General features: G+C 38.9%; 1 protein-coding gene across 1 annotated transcript in view; it reads right to left on the bottom strand.

The window, feature by feature from the left end:
- Nucleotides 1-10,199: 10,199 nt before the first annotated feature.
- LOC100876623 (uncharacterized) overlaps nucleotides 10,200-22,473 on the bottom strand; it is a 288,061-nt gene continuing 275,787 nt past the window's right edge. Inside the window, exon 11 of the mRNA XM_076535286.1 lies at nucleotides 10,200-13,014. The gene's annotated coding sequence lies outside the window, so the exon portion shown is untranslated. The remainder of the gene's footprint in view (nucleotides 13,015-22,473) is intronic.

Genomic DNA, 22,473 nt, shown 5'->3' with positions numbered 1-22,473 from the left:
ATTATATCCAAGCTTACATTTCAACGTAATTAACTGTTACGCTAATGATAGCGTTAATAATCAAACACCCTGCGTAATGTAATCACGTTTAATCATATGCGCTGGTTTTCGCTATATGCATCTGTTCTGATATTACCTGAATATTTGTTCTAAAATTTATTCTATTTTTGACTCGTTATTACGTACTATTATCACTATTTCACCTACTCTTTAATTTACAAAGTAGAAAGAAAGGATTTCAAGTCTATCTGAATTATTTATAAAATTCAAGAGAAATGTGACGTGGAGTGCAAAGGGTTAAAGAATCATTATTCTTCATATCTTTCATTATTCTTCATAATGTCTTTGCGTTCAACAGTTATTAAATTGTTACGAACTATGCATTAATAAGTTTCAATATGGACGGACAGGAACAGTAGGACAATCACTTAGACAATCTCTTCCATTTGATTCATTAATCAACAGTATTAAAGATTTTGTTTAATGCAGTATTAATAAAAAATTTCATTGAATGCATTATTATTAAAAAATGTCATTGAATGCATTATTATTAAAAAATGTCATGGAGTGCAGTATTATTAAAAATGTCATTGAATGCATTATTATTAAAAAATGTCATGGAGTGCAGTATTATTAAAAAATGTCATTGAATGCAGTATTATTAAAAAATGTCATGGAGTGCAGTATTATTAAAAAATATCTTTGAATGCAGTGCTATTAAAAATTTGTTGATTTTCCTCATAAAAAAATTCTCAAATTAATTACATGGATCTATGGTTGACATTGGGAAAATCTTTAGTAAAATTTATAAAAAATCAAAACAAACCTGTATGTAATTTTCAATCGTTTCAGTGTAGCAGTCAATGCATTACTAATTTTTAAAAAACTTATAACAGTTATTTCTGACTGACCTATCAAACTATTACTTCTAAAACAATTCCCTCTAACCTTAATCCACTTACCTGAATTTCCAAAATGGCGACAAAAGTGACAATTTGCAGCAGGAGTAGGTTTCGAAAGATGAATCGTCGATCGTTGTGGAATCCATAGTAATGAAAAGAACGTTGAAGGAGCAACGAAACAATTTTCGGCCGAGGCTTTCTGAAACCGTAATTGTCCCGCGTAATGATACCAAGCCGGCGTGAAATTATTCTTGGCCCGATTCGGTGTCCCGAGGGAATGCCGTTCGTAGTGGTGCTTTCAATTCGTTTATTTAATAACTCACAATTGCTTTACATATACAGCTTCGAAACGGACGCGTCCAGCCGGCTCTTTGAATTTATTCTCTTTCTTTCGCCGCCATTCTCTCGATTTTCTTTCGCTACCTCTGGTAATTCACGGGCTTGAACGCGTCGAGTTACTTCGTCGTTTACGTTCTTTACAGCGGTGATTTCGATAAGTGCGAGGGACTTTATGGTATTATATCTTATCGTAGTACGGTTTTATATAGAAACAACTATACAACTTATCGCTAATTAGTGGTAATACCTTCGCGTGCGGCGCGGCTGGGAACGCATTCTGATAACACTCGCTACGTGATGGTCCAGTCACGGTTTTATTAATATTATTGCGTATTTAATATTGAACGTTGGGACAAACGTTTCTACTGTAAATTTAAAGTAAAATATTAAAGTAAACATTAGTACTGTGTACATGAAGTTGAGCACCAAAATAAACACTGACATTATGAACCCAAAATTGAACATTAAGATATACACTACGCACCTAAAATTGTATATCTAAAATTAAACAATAAAATAATCATTAGTGTTGTGTCCCTAAAATTGAACACTAAAATAAACATTAACATCACGTACTTAAAATTAAGAATTAACTTCAGTGTTCTAATTTTAAGAAAAAACTTAGAAGTAAAACTAGCAAACATAACCCAAATTTCGAATAGAAATTCCACTCTATATTTACAAAAGCAAGAAAAGAAATATTTGTATAAGAAAGTAGAATACGTAAGAAATGTCAGAATGTAATAATTCAAAATGAGCAGTGATTTGGGAATACTAGCCAACGTTTCGTTGTAACTCTGACCATAATAACGAAACAGCTATTCAAGGATGCTTCGAGGGCGAACAACGTAACTCTGGGAGTCGTTGATTAAACATCTGAACGCATCAACCGTTACGGTGAATGCACTCGTATAAATTAGAATGTGGCTACCATATCGTGCTTGTTACCCCCTTGGCAACAACAATTTCATTTAGCAAACGGTACCATTTTCATTTCCATTGTTTCAATATTCGCTCGGCACAATGACCATCTTCGCGATGTAGCTTGAACAATACGGCACAAACACTCGCTATATTATTTGATGGAATTATAATGAGGGCAAACCGCTTTTTATCGTAAACGAAAATGTACGTATGATACAGAAAATAATTACAAACGAGGTCACCTATTATATTAATCTGACAAGCTTCAGATACTCCATAAAAATTGATTGCAACCTCTTCCACTGTCTTGATGAGATGACGCACCAGGTGCGTCGTGTATGTGTCATCAATTTTGTTAGAGTCACATATTATATTTATATGACATGGTTCAGATACTCTATAAAAATTGATTGCAACCCTTTATACTGTCTTCAAGAGATGACGCACCAGGTGCGTCATGCATGTGTCGTCAATTTTACTAGGGTCAACTATTATGTTCATATGACATGGTTCAGACACTCCATAAACATTGATTGCAACCTCTTCCACTGTCTTGAAGAGGTGACGCACCAGGTGCGTCATGTATGTGTGATCAATTTTACTAGGGTCAACTATTATATTCATATGACATGGTTCAGATACTCCATAAACATTGATTGCAACCTCTTCCACTGTCCTGATGAGGTGACGCACTGTGTGCGTCATGTATGTGTCATCAATTTTACTAGGCTCAACTGTTACATTCATATAACATGGTTCAGACACTCCATAAACATTGATTGCAACCTCTTCCACTGTCTTGATGAGGTGACGCACCCGGTGCGTCATGCATGTGTGATCAATTTTACTATAATTAATATGCGTCAATGTGGAGAATTATTTGTGTAGTCAATTAATACCAAACTGATACATTTCAATTTTCTTTTCCTTAATATTGTAGCTGCGATTTCTGATTGCACCTGATAAATCATAGTGTAAGGGGTTACCGAGGTTGTAATTCTAACATTGAACAGAAGTCGAATATAAAGGACTAGCAATTTGTAACAACAGAAACGATAGAATTTTAAAGATTAGTAGCGACGACCTTGCAATAGGTGTTTATCCATTTTCCAATGTCGAAAAATGTCCAATTACGTTTGTCGGTTAAACGGAAACGAGAACCGTCTGGCCGAGAAATTGGTACTTCGATTGTGACCAAATTCTCGCAGTAAGAGCGTAGTCGTGGAATGCAGCGGGTAGCCGGAAGATCAGACCGGAACCGTGGGAAGAATGTGCAATTGCATTTGACCAAAAGGTGCTTCCGGATCCGCTGTATTATTGCGAATACCGAGTTCGTTCGCGACGAGGCATTTGCGGAGGACCAGGTGCACCGGTGAATTATATTTTCCGGAATTTTCAAGGACGAACGAGTTGACTCTTTCGAATCGATCACGAGACATCTCGTTATGGTTGGCCGCGTCCCGATGTAGATTAATGAAATTCGTGTTATGCGACGATAATGGAAATTGATGACGGGTGCGAAAATCGGCCAACAATTAGCTGATTTTCATTAATTTACCGAACGAGTGAATTTCATATTTATACTACGTTGCTTCAATCTTATTCGAGCGAATTTCATTCCACGATTACATTTAATTAATTTATATGGCTGTAAATATTAAGCGGTTGATTATACTCTTTAGATATTTCGCGGTTGATTCGGTAGATAGTTAGCTGTTACGAGTAATGAAAGATGCCAATTGCGATCTCGTAAATTGATTCAATAATCAAGTATTGACTGTAATATGCTTCGGTTGATTGCAATATCATTTCACGAAATTTATACTGATAATGAAAATTGTGCAAGCGTGATTTTAATTAATTAACTGAACACATCTCGTGATTAAATTTACATGGAATTTTAAGTTACACTTTCCGCTCGATGACTTTTCCCGTACACAACAGAGGTGAAATTTTTTATTACACGGTCGTGGCTATTAATTATTCTATCAGATTTCAATATCGAACTGTAGGTTTTTGCTAAAGACTTCCTGTACAAATATTATATAAATATAAGTCGGTTCGAACGACAATAAATGGCGAGAGACTGACGTTTCCAGAATGCCTACAGTGAACTTGGATTTTTCACTATTTTCAGGGAGACTGTGATCGTGACATAACGCTGACAGCACAATTTCGTGGAACCTGACGTGAGCATCGCGTGACTACGCTTTTTCATCTCGCGATGGAAATAAAATTAGTATCTTGCTAAAAGGAAATTCTTTCCGTTAAAAAAAGGCTTCACTTTTCATATAATACTGTCACTTCTACACATATTTAATTTCCGTGCAATTTCTACAACCAATATGTGTTCATATGTGACAAAATATCCTCATGTTTCACAATTCTCACCTTCCCAAAATTTCTTTTTCAAATCACAATACATTTTAAGTATTTACACCTAAAATATAGTATCTCATTAACCAGACATCTTTAAAAAGTATTTCATTTTTGCAATTCGTTCATTCTGATCAAAATTATGTCAAGAATACTTGCCGTGACATAACAGTGTTTCCAACTTGTCAAACATAAATGACGTGCGCAAACATCACGACACGCGTCTCGGATGTGTAGAATTACAATCGCGAAATTATTACAATATCCATCGTCCGGTGGAAACGAAATTCCGTCCAGCTCCGTGGCGCAGTTGTACAATTCTCAGCGATGTCGAGCGACGCGTAACATTTCCTGTCGCATCGTGTAGCCGCATTGCAAACATAATCTCATTACGTGCGCGACAAGCCCCAAAACTCGGACTGGACCATCACACTGTTGTATCCTCAACGTTACCATATTTAACGCTTACTCGTTCCCCATAGAACGACCTCCACTTTTATGCTAGCCAATTTTCCATCGAACTTGCTGTACACGACTGACGCATTAAAGATGCCAGCATATAATTTGTCGTGCAAAGTTAAACGGATGAAATGTAGGGGTCGATTTGCCGATTCGGGGAATTTTGACAATTTGTGTGGGTGGGATTTTAGGGAGATGGGAATTTAGGGAATTGGGCAACTGGGGGAAGTTGGAATTAGGGGAATTTAGGGGGAGGGAAGTTAGAAATGGGGGACTCTAGAATTTAAGGAATTTGGAATTTGGGGAATTTGGAATTCGAGGAATTTGGTATTTGGGGAATTTGGAAGTTGGGAAATTTGGAATTGGGGGGATTTGGAATTGGGGGAGTTTAGGATCTGGGGAATTTGGGATCTGGGGAATTTGGGATCTGGAGAATTTGGAATTGGGGGAATTTGGAATTTGGGGAATTTAGAAGTTGGGGAATTCGAAATTTGGGGAATTTAGAAGTTGGGGAATTTGGAATTGGGGGAATTTAGGATTTGGAAAATTTGAAATTGGGGGAATTTGGAATTTGGGGAATTTGGAATTTGGGGAATTTGGAATTTGGGGAATTTGGAATTTGGGGAATTTGGAATTTGGGGAATTTGGAATTTGAGGAATTTGGAATTTGGGGAATTTGGAATTGGGGGAATTTAGGATTTGGAAAATTTGAAATTGGGGGAATTTGGAATTTGGGGAATTTGGAATTTGGGGAATTTGGAATTTGGGGAATTTGGAATTTGGGGGAATTTGGAATTGGGGGAATTGGGAATTTGTAGTTTGGTGAATTAGGGATCGGCGGAAATTGGAATTTGGTGAATCTGGGGAATCTGAGAAATCTGGTGAATTTGTGGAACCTAGGGAATTTGGGGAATCAAGGGAGTTTAGGGAATCTAGGGAATTTGGGGAATTTGTAATGTGGGGAATGTAGAATTCGAGAAATTTAAAATTTAAAAAATTTAGGGAATTTCGAACTTGGAAGTTTGGGTAATTGAAAATTTGGAAATTTGAAAACCTACAAACCATAAAATTTAATAATTAAAAAATTTGTCATAAAATCTGAAATATCGCCATAAGAATGTAAAGCATCGATTATCGCGAAATAAATAAAAATTACGGTGTAACATCAATCGTGTACAACACAGTCGATTATAAAAATCGGTTCTCCCTAGCCGCCATTTCTCCTGGAACATTCATGAGTGAAAGCAATTCGTTTCGAGATGCGTCTCGACACACGCCAACTACTTCGATCGCGGTATCGTCTCGATTTCCTCTATCTACCGCCTCTTCGGATATATTTTAATGAGATAACAAGAAGGAACGCCATATTTACATATAAAAATATAATCTTATCGCGATCGATCGGGCCTATTTATAATATGTATAGATCGTGCACGTTAATATGTTTAAGAGATAAAATCATACTCCACGAATCTTGATACGTTATTTTTTTTTTGCCTTCTTCTCGTTCCGTACAGGAACATCGTGTTTTCGTTTCATGGATCGTATCCCGATCACGTTCCACGTTTGTGACGCGTATTCCTATTATGGCGAACAGTGAAAAGGAAAATGGTCGAAACGATGGATGCAACATATCGTATCGTTCGTTCTCCGCGATCGTGGTCACGATCTTTAATCGGGAAATCACGTGCATCGTGCTCGTCATCCCGTGAAAAGTCTCTTCGTATCCGATCAACGGGAAAATGGAACTGGCCCGAATTGATGCGTTCGAAACCGACCGGATTTTACATTCTATTTCGGTAGAAAACACACGGGTTTAACTTCGTTCTACATTATTTAGTTTATGGCTAAAGGATTTACGAATAATTTGATTTTTAGTTTGGAGCTGGGAAATGAGATTCAAACGGAATGCAGATTATGGTTAGGTTGGTGTGTTGGCTTGTTTATTCGATTGTCTTTGGAATTAAATTTTGGGGATGTGATGGTTGATTAAAATTTTGGGGGCTTTTATTAGTGTTGAAAGGGAGGGAATTTGGGGAGGGTTGGGAAGGTGGGTGGGAAATTTTGGAGTTTGAGGTTAGGGGATGCGGGGAATTTGGGGATTTAGAGGAGTTGGGGGGTGAAAATTTGAGGTTGTGAAAATTTGGGGTTGTGGAAATTTGGAATTTGGGGGGTGAAAATTTGGGATTTGTGAAATTTGGGAAATTTGGGATTTGGGGGGTGGAAATTTAGAGCTTGTGAAATTTGGGAAATTTGGGATTTGGGGGGTGGAAATTTAGGGCTAGTGAAATTTGGGAAATTTGGAATTTGGGGGGTGAAAATTTGGGATTTGTGAAATTTGTGAAATTTGGGATTTGGGGGGTGGAAATTTAGGGCTTGTGAAATTTGGGAAATTTGGGATTTGGGGGGTGGAAATTTAGGGCTTGTGAAATTTGTGAAATTTGGGATTTGGGGGGTGGAAATTTGGGGTTTGTGAAATTTGTGAAATTTGGAATTTGGGGGTTGGAAATTTGGGGTTTGTGAAATTTGTGAAATTTGGGATTTGGGGGGTGGAAATTTGGGGTTTGGGAAATTGGGGAATTTTGGAATTTGGGGGGTGGAAATTTGGGAAATATGGGATTTGTGGTGCGAACATTTAGGGGTTGTGGAAATTTAAGAGATTTGGGATTTGAGGGTGGAAATTTAGGTAATTTGGGATTTGGGAGGTGGAAATTTGGGTTTTAGGAAATTTGGGAAATATAGGATGTGGTGGGTGGAAATTTGAGATTGTGGAAATTTGGGAATTTTGGGATTTGGGATGCGAAAATTTAGGGGTTGTGGAAATTGAGGAAATTTGGGATTTGCGGGGTGGAAATTTGGGGTTTAGGAAATTTGTGAAATTTGGGATTGGGGGGGGGGGGGGGGGGGGTGGAAATTTAAGGTTTGGGAAATATGAGAATCTTGAGATTTAAGAAATTTGTAATTTTGTAAATTTGGCAATGTAAAATTAGAAATTTGCAAATTTGAACACATGAATTTTGAAAATTTAAAAATACGAATCTTCAGTAGTTTGAGCACTTAGGAAGGCCATCAGAAAAGTAAAAATTACCAAATTCAGGATTTACAAAACTTCTGAACACAAAAATGTCCAAATTTAAATTAAAAAAAACTACAATTACAAGTTAAAAAAAATGCAAACCACCATAACAATTTAAATTCCCCTCTTGCAATTTGAAAATACAAAACCAGAACCACGAAATCTGGCCAAAATTCCCTCCGAAGGAAATAAGATATGCAGCACGGTTCCCGAGAAGTTTCTGAAACAGGACCCTCGGAAACCGGGTGAAATAAAAGAAAAAAGGAATGGATACGTGTCTGACAATATTCCTTCCATGCAACGAATTGAATTATTCTCAGAGGATATTGCAGTACGGTCCTTGATGTCCTGGAAGTTCGACTGGAGGAGCACTACTTCGGTGGAAAATTGCACGTTTTATTGCCTCGAATCCTGGCTTCAAGGATTGCTGTTACGTTGATCCTTGGCGTACTCTGTGCGCCAGCGTTCGCTTGTATCACGGATATTGAAGACGCTGGCACGGTTTGAATAGCGAGTTCTCGGATCATTAGGAAACACGAAAAAAGAGACAAGGCTTAAGCACAAACTTTCGACCAGTTTCCTATTTTCCCCCTCTCCATTTCGATTATTCTGTAAAACTTCGTTATTTTTCCTATCGATATACGTGTTATATAGAGAGTAAATAAAATTCGATGAAATATATGGTATGTACATTCGATTCGGTTTGTATCAGATCATTTTTGGGTAGTCGAAAATGTGCGTTCGGAAAGAAAAATTGTTAAAATGATCTGATACTGGGTTTTTAATTATATTTCCCCTTTTATGGACTTGTTGAATTTATTATTAATTATTAAGGGATTTTAGAAATTTTTAAACGACACACTCGCAATTCCAAACATTTCCAATTTCCCATACTAGCAATTCTCCACATTCCCAATTTTCTACACTTGCAATTCCCTACATTCCCAATTCCCTACGCTTGCAATTCCCCACGCGTTGAATTTTCGACACTCCCAATTCCCCACGCGTGGAATTTCCCACATTCCCAATTCCCCATGCGTGGAATTTCCCACGGGTGGAATTTCCCACATTCCCCATTTCCCACGCGTGGAATTGCCCACATTCCCAATTTCCCACGCTTGCAATTCCCCATACGTGGAATTTCCCACATTCCCAATTCCCCACGCGTGGAATTTCCCACATTCCCAATTCCCCACGCGTGGAATTTCCCACATTCCCAATTCCCCACGCTTGCAATTCCCCATGCGTGGAATTTCCCACATTCCCAATTCCCCACGCGTGGAATTTCCCACATTCCCAATTCCCCACGCGTGGAATTTACCACATTACCAATTCCTTACGCTTGCAATTCCCCACGCGTGGAATTTCCCACATTCCCAATTCCCCACGCGTGGAATTTCCCACATTCCCAATTCCCCACGCTTGCAATTCCCCATGCGTGGAATTTCCCACATTCCCAATTCCCCACGCGTGGAGTTTCCCACATTCCCAATTCTCCACGCGTGGAATTTACCACATTACCAATTCCCTACGCTTGCAATTCCCCATGCGTGGAATTTCCCACATTCCCAATTCCCCACGCGTGGAATTTCTCACATTCCCAATTCCCCACGCTTGCAATTCCCCATGCATGGAATTTCCCACATTCCCAATTCCCCACGCGTGGAAATCCCCATACGTGGAATTTCCCACATTTCCAATTCCCCACGCGTAGAATTTCCCACATTCTCAATTCCCCACATTTCCAATTCCCCACTCTTGCAATTCCTCACATTCCCAACTCCCTACCTCGCAATTCCCCACATTCCCAATTTCACAGATTTGAAAATTTACATGTATGTGATATTATTTCTAAATTTTATAAATTTTATCAAGTTTGGAAATTTTTTAATTATATCAAGCTTGAAAATTTCAAAACACATACATCATCAAATTTAGAAATTTCAAAACACATGCATCATCAAGTTTGGAAATTTTGAAATTCTCAGCTCATCAAGTATGAAAATTTCCAAATTTCTATGTCAAGTTTAACCAATTCCTAAATATGCAAATTTCCAAAACTGTCAAATAAGCACTCCACCAGAAAATAAGTGTCGTGGTAAAAATTTTCCTAACTTTTTGACAACAGAAAATGCGTTGAGAAAGAATTAAATTTCAGCGATTAATTCTGGCCCAGCGGAATCGAAAGATGTTCGAAATATGAAAGCTTGAAAATTGGTCAACGATTTCAGAGGTCTTTCTTGTCCTCTGAAATGCCATATTTCTGAAGGGGAAATCCTGTCTCGTGAATGGCGGTCCGCGTAAATCGTGGCGTTCAGACCAGGCGAATGCATCTTTTCGTTCGAATAAGCGCCGTCTTCCTCGAGCAATTCATCGTATACAACTATCTTTGCTTCCCGTCCCCATTTGCGACGGTCGTCCTCTCTTTCCTACGGTGACTTCTTTTTTCCATGGCCGGTGAACAAACAATTCATTTCGATATCTCGAATACTTCGGTTCCCTCAAATAAGAAAAATTTAAAAAGAACAAATAGAAAGTTAAACGTTATTCTGTAAAGCTAACTTTATTCTACAATTTACAAACACAGAAATTAAATTACAAAGTTAATTTCTAAAATGCAAGAATTTTTGTAATATTCGTCTTCATAAAATATTAAGGCATTTTATGAATTTGAAGAAGAACTTTTGATCAATATTCCCGTTAAACTTAGGAAATTGAAGAACTTTTGAAGCACGAAGTTTCAGTATATTTGAACTTCGAACGTAATTTTAGAGATATTTGCTTCTTTATCAATTTATTTGTGACTTCAAAGCAGACGATAAATGTTAAATTGTAATGGTGTTAAAGTGACAGTTTCTAGAAGTAGAACGTGAACGTAGTGTTCAATTAGGAAATGTTTACCACTCTAGTTGCTAAGTGTTTCTTGACTCGATACATTCGACGAGTGCACTCGCACTGAAGTTTCTGAGAGCCGAGACGATGGACTTCTCGTTGTTTCGCCTTGTAGAACTATCAGTCATGTTACATTAACGCTTGTCCAATTACGTATGCCCTCGAATTTGTCACCTGGCCATTTGAAGTCCCTAACTTCCCAATAACTTTTAATGTGCCAAATAAATAATTCTGAATGTACAAGAATAAAGTAGCAATTCCTATTTATTTAAGTACTTCTTTGCGGTAAGTCATTCACGAGTCGGAATTTTAATTAATAATTTAATAGGATAATTAACACTGAAACCTGATTAATTATGGAGTAAATAAGTGAAGATAGAGGCAAGAATTTATAAATGGAAGGGTTGCATGTATTGTGAAGTGTCATTCGAGGGAATGGAGTAATATAGTGGACTTTGGTTATATTGCCACTTTGAAGGTTGAGAATTTTTATAGGTTAGGTTGCTCCGGGAGAGATTGTTATGTGTTAGATCTATCATGGATCTATCATTCTATCACGCATGGAATTACCTACGCATTGAATTCCCTACGCGCTGAATTCTCTCTGCGTTGAATTCCCTACGCGTTGAATTCCCCACGCGTGAAATTCCTTACGCGTTGAATTGCCTACGCGTGAAATTCCTTACACGTTGAATTTCCAACGCGTGGAATTCCTTACGCGTTGAATTACCGAGGCGTTGAATTCTCTACGCGTTAAATTCCCTACGCGTTGAATTCCCTACGCATTGAATTTCCTGCGCGTAGAATTCCCTGTGCGTTGAATTCCCCACGCGTGGAATTGCTTACGCGTTGAATTTCCTTCGCGTGAAATTCCTTACGCGTTGAATTTCCAACGCGTGGAATTCCTTACGCGTTGAATTACCGAGGCGTTGAATTCTCTACGCGTTAAATTCCCTACGCGTTGAATTCCTTACGCATTGAATTTCCTGCGCGTAGAATTCCCTGTGCGTTGAATTCCCCACGCGTGGAATTGCTTACGCGTTGAATTCCCTACGCGTGAAATTCCTTACGCGTTGAATTTCCAACGCGTGGAATTCCTTACGCGTTGAATTACCGAGGCGTTGAATTCCCTACGCATTGAATTTCCTGCGCGTAAAATTCCCTGTGCGTTGAATTCCCCACGCGTGGAATTGCTTACGCGTTGAATTCCCCATGCGTGGAATTACTTTCGCGTTGAATTCTCGACGCGTTGAATTCTCCAGGCATGGAATTCTCCAGGCATGGAATTCTCTTCGTGTCGAATTCTCGACGCATGGAATTCCCCACGCGTTGAATTTCCTATGAATTGAATTCCATATGCATTAAATGTCTCAGCGTTACTTTCGTAAGCGTCGAATTCCCCATGCGTTCACTTCTCCACTCATAGCATTGCCTACGTGTAAATTTCACCCGTGGCAATATAACGAGCGTCAACAATAAAAACGAGGAAGGAATAAAAATTTCTAAATTTAAATTGCAACGAAGTCCACTGTCGACATAGAGGAAATATAATTAAAATATTAACTTACCAAACGATCGTCTTCCCGATCAACATATTAGATCCAACAATTTCCCTTAACGGATGATAAATCTCTACTAAATCCTATCGAAGTAACACATGTTCCATCTCACTCGCATCGCGACAACCATACACTATCATCGATAACCTTGAAGACTGTCACGCACTCTAGAGTGTCCGGCTAAATTAAGACTGTACAATAATGGCCCACTTTTTGTAACGGCGATCATTCCCAGAATGACTGAAGAAACAGGGATATCCGATTGAGCTGATTCTTCGTAAGGATCACCGAGTCCTTCGCTACTGATCGATCAAAGATGAGATGCTATTAAAGGTAAAAACGATTCACCGGCTAAATCCTGATGAAGGATCGAACAGGATAATCGGTGTTTAGTCCGTGATTGGTTTGATCACACACCGATGTGTTCGTGGCTGCTCCTGTCCGCGTGCGAAATTGCCAGTGGACCTCTCGACGTTGATGAAATAGCCTGTAACAAACCAAATTATCTGCTTAATTGATTACCGCGGGCTCTGGTTACGTACACGCAATTATTTGCTAATACTTCGTTGTCACGATTTTGTCAACTTCCAAACTCTCAAACTTTCGATACTATTCAAATATATCTGATACGTATTAAGATTTTATACTAGTAACATATGGCAATATGTTAACACATTAGTATGTAACAACGGAGCATCAGCCACTTTGTATCAAGAATCTTAAAGGTGCATCTGCACAGTCATTTTCAGTAAATTTCGAGCTTTAAATCGACGTATCACAAGTGTCATTTGGTGATACTTTTCTGTCATGAATTTTAAACTGAATCTCAATGTTTCAAAATCAGCTGTGATCCACTTAACGTATGTGCAATGTGAACGCTAACGGAGCGTCAGCCATTTTGTATCAGGAATCGTAACGGGGCATCTACATAGTAATTTTCAGTAGACTTCAAGCTTTAAATTGATGTATCACAAGTGTCATTTGGTGATACTTTTCTGTCATGAATTTTAAAATGAATCTCAATGTTTCAAAATCAGCTGTGATTCACTTATCGTATGTGCAATGTGAACGCTAACGGAGCGTCAGCCATTTTATATCAAGAATCGTAACGGGGCATCTACATAGTCATTTTCAGTAGACTTCAAGCTTTAAATTGATGTATCACAAGTGTCATTTGGTGATACTTTTCTGTCATGAATTTTAAACTGAATCTGAATGTTTCAAAATCAGCAATGATGCACTTAAGGTATGTGCCATATGAACATGTACGTAGCGTGACTAATACATGTAAGTATAGTATGTAACCAATTTAGTAACATGTACCATAATATATTATGAAACATGTACCAATATTAATAACAATAAAATATTGCAGCCGTATCTGACAAATCTGCAGTCGAAATACTTAAGGCAATCGATGTCAGATGAAAGCAACTCTCCGTGCAAAATGAATAATTGATGCATTCAAATGGGGCACACTTAAACTGTGTAACTACACACACAGTTCTGTCGAGATCTCTATTACGCGTATGCACACGCGAGCGTTGCCGACTGCACCACGAGCAGGTTCGAGTGTACGTCTATATCCCTGACAATTCACCGTGTTCTCGAGTAACACGAGCGCTCTTCTGTGTTCAATATATTCATATTCGAAGTTACATCCCTGCGGTGCTTCAATCTCGACGGGAGATTGAGCCAAGATACCGCTCGTATTTCAGGGACCAGGGTCTCGTAACGAAGTCGCTTGAAATTCATAATAACACACTACTCGAGTGCTCGGTTTCGCCTCTGAATTTTTCATCTACGAACGCTTCGAATGTTTAATACCCGATGACCAACAACGTTTCGTCAGAACACTCGAATAAAGATAGAATTTCAGCATTTGGAATTCGATCGAGTGGATTTCCAGCACGTAGAATTCAATCGTGTGGAATTCTATAAGGTGGAATTCCATCGCGTGGAGTTCCATCGCGTGGAATTTCATCGCGTGGAATTCAATCGCGTGGAGTTCCATCACGTGGAATTCAATTGCATGGAATTCCATCGCGTAGAGTTCCATCACGTGGAATTCAATTGCGTGGAATTCCATCGCGTGGAGTTCCATCGCGTGAAATTCAATCGCGTGGAGTTCCATCGCGCGGAGTTCCATCGCGTGGAGTTCCATCGCGTGGAGTTCCATCGCGTGGAGTTCCATCGCCTGGAATTCCATCGCGTGGAATTCAATCGCGTGTAATTCCATCGCGTGGAGTTGCATCGCGCGGAATTCAATCGCGTGGAGTTCCATCGCGTGGAATTCCATCGCGTGGAATTCCATCGTGCAGAGTTCCATCGCGTGGAGTTCCATCGCGCGGAGTTCCATCGCGTGGAGTTCCATCGCGTGGAGTTCCATCGCGTGGAATTCCATCGCATGGAAATCCATCGCGTGGCATTCCATCAGGTGAAACAGTGATGAAACGGATTACGGCCGACGGTAAAGAAAATCTTGCCGCCCTTTTACTCTCTCGCTGATAATAAGTTGTTGCGATTTTATAGGGTTACGCCTCCACCCTTTCTTTTTTAGGATCCATTACGTTGTTTTATCTTAATTAATCAGCAGAGCGTCCTCTTCGGGGGCATCGTTCGAGTCGTCTAATTAGAAATTGCTGGGGAATGCGTTCGCTGGAGGTAATCGTGTGCAACAGATTTCGCAAACTTTGTCACGGAATATAGTTTATACGGCCGAGTTGTGCAAGGAAGCCTTAACTCTACCGTGCCTTAACTTCCTCTCGCGCACGCCTGCTAAATCGATTAAACCGTTTAGTGGACCATTTACTTTGTGTATCTAATGGCTGTATTATCCGAAATACTTTCGAATGTACCAGTCAACTATTTACGTTGTATTGGATAATGAATAGTTGGTAATTTCGTATAAGCTGAATATCGAAATGGTCGGATTTGGAGAGGGTATTCGAAATTTTGAAGGGAAGTTGGGTAATGATGGGTGAAGTCAGACAGATCGAATTGCATGTAATTTTATCATATCGAATTTCGCTGTATGTAATTCCATTCGAATTCCATCACGTGGAATTCAATCGTGTTGAAATTCCATCACGTGGAATTCAATCGAGTTGAAATTCTGTCCCTCCGAATTCCATGGTGCCGAATTCAACTGGGTGGAATTCAATCGGGTGGAATTCCATCGCGTGGAATTCAATCATTTGGAATTCTGTCGCATGGAATTCCATCTGTTGGAATTCCGACGCGTGGAATTCTATCGCTTCGAATTCTATGGCGCTGAATTCCATCTCCTCAAATTCCATCGCCCGCTATTCTCCATCATATCGAATTAAACGCTTCCAAATCGACCATCTTCAAATTAAATCACCACGAACCACAAGCCATCAAATTAAAACGCGTCCAATCGAATCACTCGAAACGGCCGAACGTCCAAGTAAGATTGCATTGAACATTGTCGAAAATGATACAGCTTCAGCTCGAATTCAGTGAGGGAAATCGATGCACAAGCATCCCGAGCGCATCCAGTATACTCATTTATCACCGCGTCACTGAGGCAACCGCATAAATCAAACGAAACGCGGGCAACTATGGATACATCCGAATCCTCGACGCAGGCTCTTTTAAAGTGCAACGTTCGAACGCGTTCCGTTCTGACGGAACAAAGGCATTGTCTTCGTAACATCCCAGAGAACTCATTCTTCATAACCTCGACCCATCAACAAAATAGAAATTCTAATATCGATATTCGCGTTCCACGCATCTTAACGGAATGAACAGCGGAGGGTCTATTGCAATCGCACTTTCGTAATTTAATATCAGTTGGAAAGTAATTAAAGACTGATTGTTGTTAGACGATTTATTTTAAGCAAGGACTGAACTGATGATAAAGAAACAAACTTAACTACTCGACTTGTAATTCAATTTAATAGGATCTGACTTTAATCATACATCCTCATATGTACATATACATACACACATGTACATATACATACACACATGTACATACATACGTATACATACATACATGTACATACATACATACGTATATATACATACATGTACATACATACATGTACATACATACATGTACATACATACATGTACATACATACATGTACATACATACACATACATACATATTCATACATACATATTCATACATACATATATATACATACACATATATACATATACTTATGTACATGTAGATATATACACATACATGTATACATTATACATATGCATAGATATGCATACGATACATGTCATACGCAATACACAACATGGTGAGCACCTTCATAAAGGTAGTTGAAGACCATAATCACAATAATACTAACAATACTAACAACACAACAAGAGTCCTACAGATAATAAAAGCTTGTCAAAAGAGCAGATGAAAGACACGAGGACTTTTCACGCTTCTCAGTTTATGAGCGTGAAAGCGACTTTCTTCAAAGGCACTAAAAAAAAAAGAGGATTTCAGGATAAAAGGACTAACTGACGATTTTCAATGGCGATCGTCACACCGGTGCAGATTCTGCAAACGTCGCGTCGGCTTGTCACGATCGCAGGATTGACGGATGTAAAAAAAAGGAAAAAAGTAGCGGATAGAAAATTGAAAATTCGGAGTCGTTCGCAGAGAAAACCGGTGACGAGGATAAAGCGCGCTCGGACAATGGAGCGTCGGTTATAACTCTTTTCCCGGAGATTTATGGAAGTTTGACAAGTGGACGTCGAACTTCTATCACGTAACCCTTTCAGACCGGCCGTAAACTCGTTAAATATTTACCCTCGCCGCGTACATTTACCGATAACGGCCTGCTTTTTTGTCGACAAAGGAGGGCTCTCCATTTACCCGGTTAATTAACCGTTCTTGAACAATTACGACGAATTTTAATGACCTTCGGTGATTTACAGCGGTCGTTTGACAGGATGTTGAATTTTTTAATCGAGTTTCGTTATTCATGAGAACATTCGAATCGGTTTTTGTTCGAATCTTTATGACTGGACAGTATAATTAACTCGTTAACTATTTTATATAAAATTTTTATACTTCATTTTTATATTTCAATTTACAGCAAATCTTAAATAATCAGAAAAAAAATAGCAAATATTAGCAAATTTTTTAAGATCAGAATTTTTTATTTTGCACGCACGATGTTCGTTTTCAATTTTTATAGTGCCAAACGTTTTTTACGATATTGCCGTTGAATTGCATAAATTTCAAGAGCCCAGCGATCGCCACGGTTTTATTTATACTTTCCCTCCAAACACCATAAATCGTGGAGGAGGAAGATACGCTGCGATTCTGTACGCTGCTCCACGCAGTTACAGAATTAATGAGTCCGATGAATGCGCTTGTTGTTTCATCGATTCTCCATTTGCGGCCACTTTTTTGGACAATGGCCAGAATGGGGGGATGGGTGGCCGAAAGGGGTGGAAAAAATATGAAAAAGGATCGACATGTTCGGACGTGAATGAAAAACAGTGCGGATCTTCGTTAAATCGGTGAATTTATACTCGTCCGCGCTTTAGGCTCGGTAGGGCGCAAACTGAAGTTTAACCATAGTACATTAATTTTTGGAAATGATTCTGAGAATTAATTGAGAGAATTTTTCAAATGAATTTGGGAATTTGGGAATTTTTTTGGTTGGTAGTTATCAAGTTTTTATATTTTTAAATTATCGAATTTGCAATTATTTAGGTTCGTAATTCCCAACACTTGCAATTCCACTCATTCCCAAGTTCCCATGATGGCAATTCCACACATTCCCAATTCCTCAGATTCTCAATTCCCCACGTTGCCAATTTCCCACGCTGCCAATTCCCCACATTCCCAATTTTCCACGCTGGCAATTCCTCACATTCCCAATTCCCCACGTTCCCAATTTCCCACGCTGGCAATTCCCCACATTCCCAATTCCATACATTCCCAAGTTTCCACGCTGGCAATTCCACACACTCCCAATTTCCCACGCTGGCAATTCCACACATTCCCAATTTCACACATTCCCAATTCCTCACATTCCCAATGTCCCACATTTCCAAGTTTCCACGTTGGCAATTCCACACATTCCCAATTCCCCACATTCCCAATTTTCCACGCTGGCAATTCCTCACATTCCCAATTCCCCATGTTCCTAATTCTCCACGTTTCCAATTCCCCACATTCCCAATTCCACACACTCGCAATTCCCTACATTCCCAATTCCTTACACTCGCAATTCCTCACCTTCCCTATTCTCCACATTCCCAGTTCCCTACACTCGCAATTCCTCGCATTCCCAATTCCCCAACTCCCCACATTCCCCAACACCAAATTCCCAAATCAAAAAATCAATAAAACCCATCACTTGACATTTCCTTTCACATCCAACACACCGTCGCATCACTCATCACGCACTACTAATTTCTAATATAAAAATGTTTGAACTATTAAGATACGATTGGTTAGGAAAACGTTTTCGTACATTGGAGCGTCTTATCAAAGCGGGCTTTTGATGTTCCAATAGTTCGATCGGATGGACAGCACGAGCCCAAACGGGCTAACCACAGAATTTAATGAGAAATCCGCTTTGCGCACTTTTTTCGCCGATAATTGGCACTTCGCCTCACGTTAATTGACGGATCTATTCTTCGCCCTTTTATCGTGATTATGAGGAATCGTTAAAGGATGGGATTTCAATTAATGCTCAGCCATCTCTGCTCGTTCGTATCCAATAAACGTAGGAGCACTGTAATAAAATCATCGAATCGCCCTCTTCGTCAATGGTTTTTAATCGTTTTTACGAATTTATTGCCAATTTTTGGAGTATTTTTGAAACAGGATTTATGTATTTATTCTGTGCGCGTTGAGATTCTCAGATATCACGTAGATAGTATCAATTTTTTTGTCGTTTGTTCGACAGATTATACGATACGATTGGTTGTTAAAATAAAATGTATTTATAGGGAGTTTTATTAATAGCTCTTTTTTTAGGACGATTGCAGTACATAGGGCGAACAGCGTTTTGCAAGGACAATATTTACTCGTACACGATAATCGTGGGATTAAAGTTCCTTCCTAACGGCAGAAATCGACGGTGAACAATGAAAATTTATGAAATCACCTTAAAGCCAGTCTGCACTTTCCGAGATAGCACACTTCGTAATTGGATTAAACCGATGAATCATGGTTGTTAAACTGTTTGCCTTGTGGATCAGCATTCTTCTGCGTTCCTTCCAGAGCATACGGTAACCGGAGTTTCTTCTTTGCAGGTGAAATAATAAGCCTGATTCATAATATCTCTGTTGATATTCTTAGTTACGATTGTTCATCACGTTTTTCATTCTACTTCTTTAGAAATACCTACAATATATATTTTAGAGGCTTTTACTTATTTTTTTTAGTATTTTGTACAAGTTTTAATACATTTGGAAATTTTATAGGAGAACAGTGATTAATTTTCAAATATTTAAATTCGGTTTTAAATTCATGACAGAAAAGTATCACGAAATGGCACTTATGATACATCAATTTAAAGCTTGAAGTCTACTGAAAATTACTGTATAAATACTTTAGCAATATTTTTATTATTTTGCAAAGTATATAATTAAACATAGTATAGTTATTTAATAGTAGCAACTTGTGCAGTGCTCGCTCTAATAAAGCAGTAGTAATTTTTTCTCAAGAATCGTAACGGGGCATCAACATAGTTATTTTCAATAGACTTCAAGCTTTAAATTGATGTCTCACAAGTGTCATTTGGTGATACTTTTCTGTCATGAATTTTAAAATGAATCTCAATGTTTCAAAATCAGCTGTGATCCACATAACGTATGTGCAATGTAAACGTTAACAGAGCATCCGCCATTTTGTATCAAGAATTGCGACGGGGCATCAACATAGTTATTTTCAATAGACTTCAAGCTTTAAATTGATGTATCACAAGTGTCATTTGGTGATACTTTTCTGTCATGAATTTTAAACTGAATCTGAATGTTTCAAAATCAGCAGAGATCCACTTAACGTGTGTGCAATGTGAACGTAACGGAGCGTCAGCCATTTCGTATCAAGAATCGTAAAGGTGCATCCACACAGTCATTTTCAGTAGATTTCAAGCTTTAAATCGACGTATCACAAGCGTCATTTGGTGATACTTTTCTGTCATGAATTCAAGCTGGAATTTCAATTTTTCCAAAATGTTCAATTACAGAACCTGTCGCTTTCAGTTAATATCCTTTAAACTCCGCCTTACAGAAAGACTAAGTTTCAGGATTACTAAAGGGTTATCTAAGGATTCTCAAAGCAGACACAATCTTTTCCCAGAAGAAAACACGGGATCTCGAAGATCCACGGGATCCGGGAATGGTCGAAAAGCTACTCTCACTCGAAACGAACCAGGAGGACGAATAAATCACTGCGATAGCAAAGCATCGTGGTCCCGGCGGAACCGGGACCGGAAATTGCTTCTGATTCACGGTAACCTCGCGAACGAAGCACGAAACGGGGTCGTGTGGTAATCCGTGATCGTGGCTCGTTATCCGCTACACCATCGGTGTCCATTCTTCGTTTCCGATCCAGGATGAATCTCCTTTTCAGAATTCGGTGAACCGCGTGTTTCGATACGCCTAGCCGTGAATTAGCCGATATTCATAATTCAATGGTTTTATCGACGAAGACCGACGTCCCACGGGATATAATTCCAGGATGGCAGGTGCAGAAGGAAACCGGCGGTGCCATGTTGCACGGAAACTATAGCTTATACTACGTGGTCTGCAACCAGCGTATCTCACCTTCCGTGCTTTCATTATCAGTTACCATAGATCACCGGGTGAGCCCCAATGACATCGCATCCGTCCATTCCTCATAGCAAAACGTTGTTCGAGACCAATGACGAGCTAGTTGCAATCGTGCGTATGTTTCTGTGACGTGTATCGATGGAGGGATTATACGAGAGCCAAAAAGCTTAACACAATAGAGCGACATTTTTGTACACAGATTTTATCAGAGATATTGTTAACCTTTACCCTACGATACACTTGTGATGCGCGTTGTTGGGACTCGTATTTTCACAGCAATTTTTAGTTCAGTTCTTGTTATGAATAATTCTAGCTGACACTGAACCTCTTCACAAAATTCAGCTCCTGACAGCTACACTCTATTGTACTTACAGCAACTATTAATTAATTACACAAATATTCAACCACTATTGATCTTAATTACCAATAGACAACTTAATCATAAATTTCAGAATAACATTTAATAGTAGCAAAGATAGACTCGTATTTTCACAGCAATTTTTGGTTCAATCCTACTTATGAATAATTCTATTATACACTGAACCTCTTAACAAAATTCAGCTCTTGTCACCTACACTCTATTGTACTTACAACAACTATTAATTAATTACACAAATATTCAACCACTATTGATCTTAATTACCAATAGACAACTTGTCCATAAATTTCAGAAAAACCTATAATACCAAAACATCAAAGAACAACATAAAATGCTAAACAGTTTCCCATCAACAACCCCGAAGTTCCCTGGAAATTCAAATGCGATTTCAATTTCATCTCAACTATATTTGCCGAGAACTGGCTATAAGATCCTGTCCTCCGACTGTCCAGATTCAACGATAGGATCAATGTGATGGAAACACGTTGAGAGTGGTTGGAAACTTCGAGAACAAGCTGATGGACGTATAAAACCGTGCGCCAACTACGGTTATTAGGATGATCGTATTATTACGTTCGCGGTGGCGATGATTGCCGTGAGAACTTTGCCGATTATTATAATCATTAACGTCCCGAAGCGAGAAGCACTTTTGAGTTGTGCGGTGTCCTCATTGTGCTTGCGACATTATTATTATTCCCTCTTGACTTCGACCAGTCGTTTCTCTAAACGTCACGTTCGATTGCTGGCTGTGTAATGAGATTGGAAATTTGGGAGATTTGAATAGTTTAT

Source organism: Megachile rotundata, chromosome 9, assembly GCF_050947335.1.
Source record: "Megachile rotundata isolate GNS110a chromosome 9, iyMegRotu1, whole genome shotgun sequence".
Classification (NCBI taxonomy): domain Eukaryota; kingdom Metazoa; phylum Arthropoda; class Insecta; order Hymenoptera; family Megachilidae; genus Megachile; species Megachile rotundata.
The sequence above is the reverse complement of the archived record's forward strand: the minus strand, read 5'-3'. Positions and strand labels throughout refer to the sequence as shown.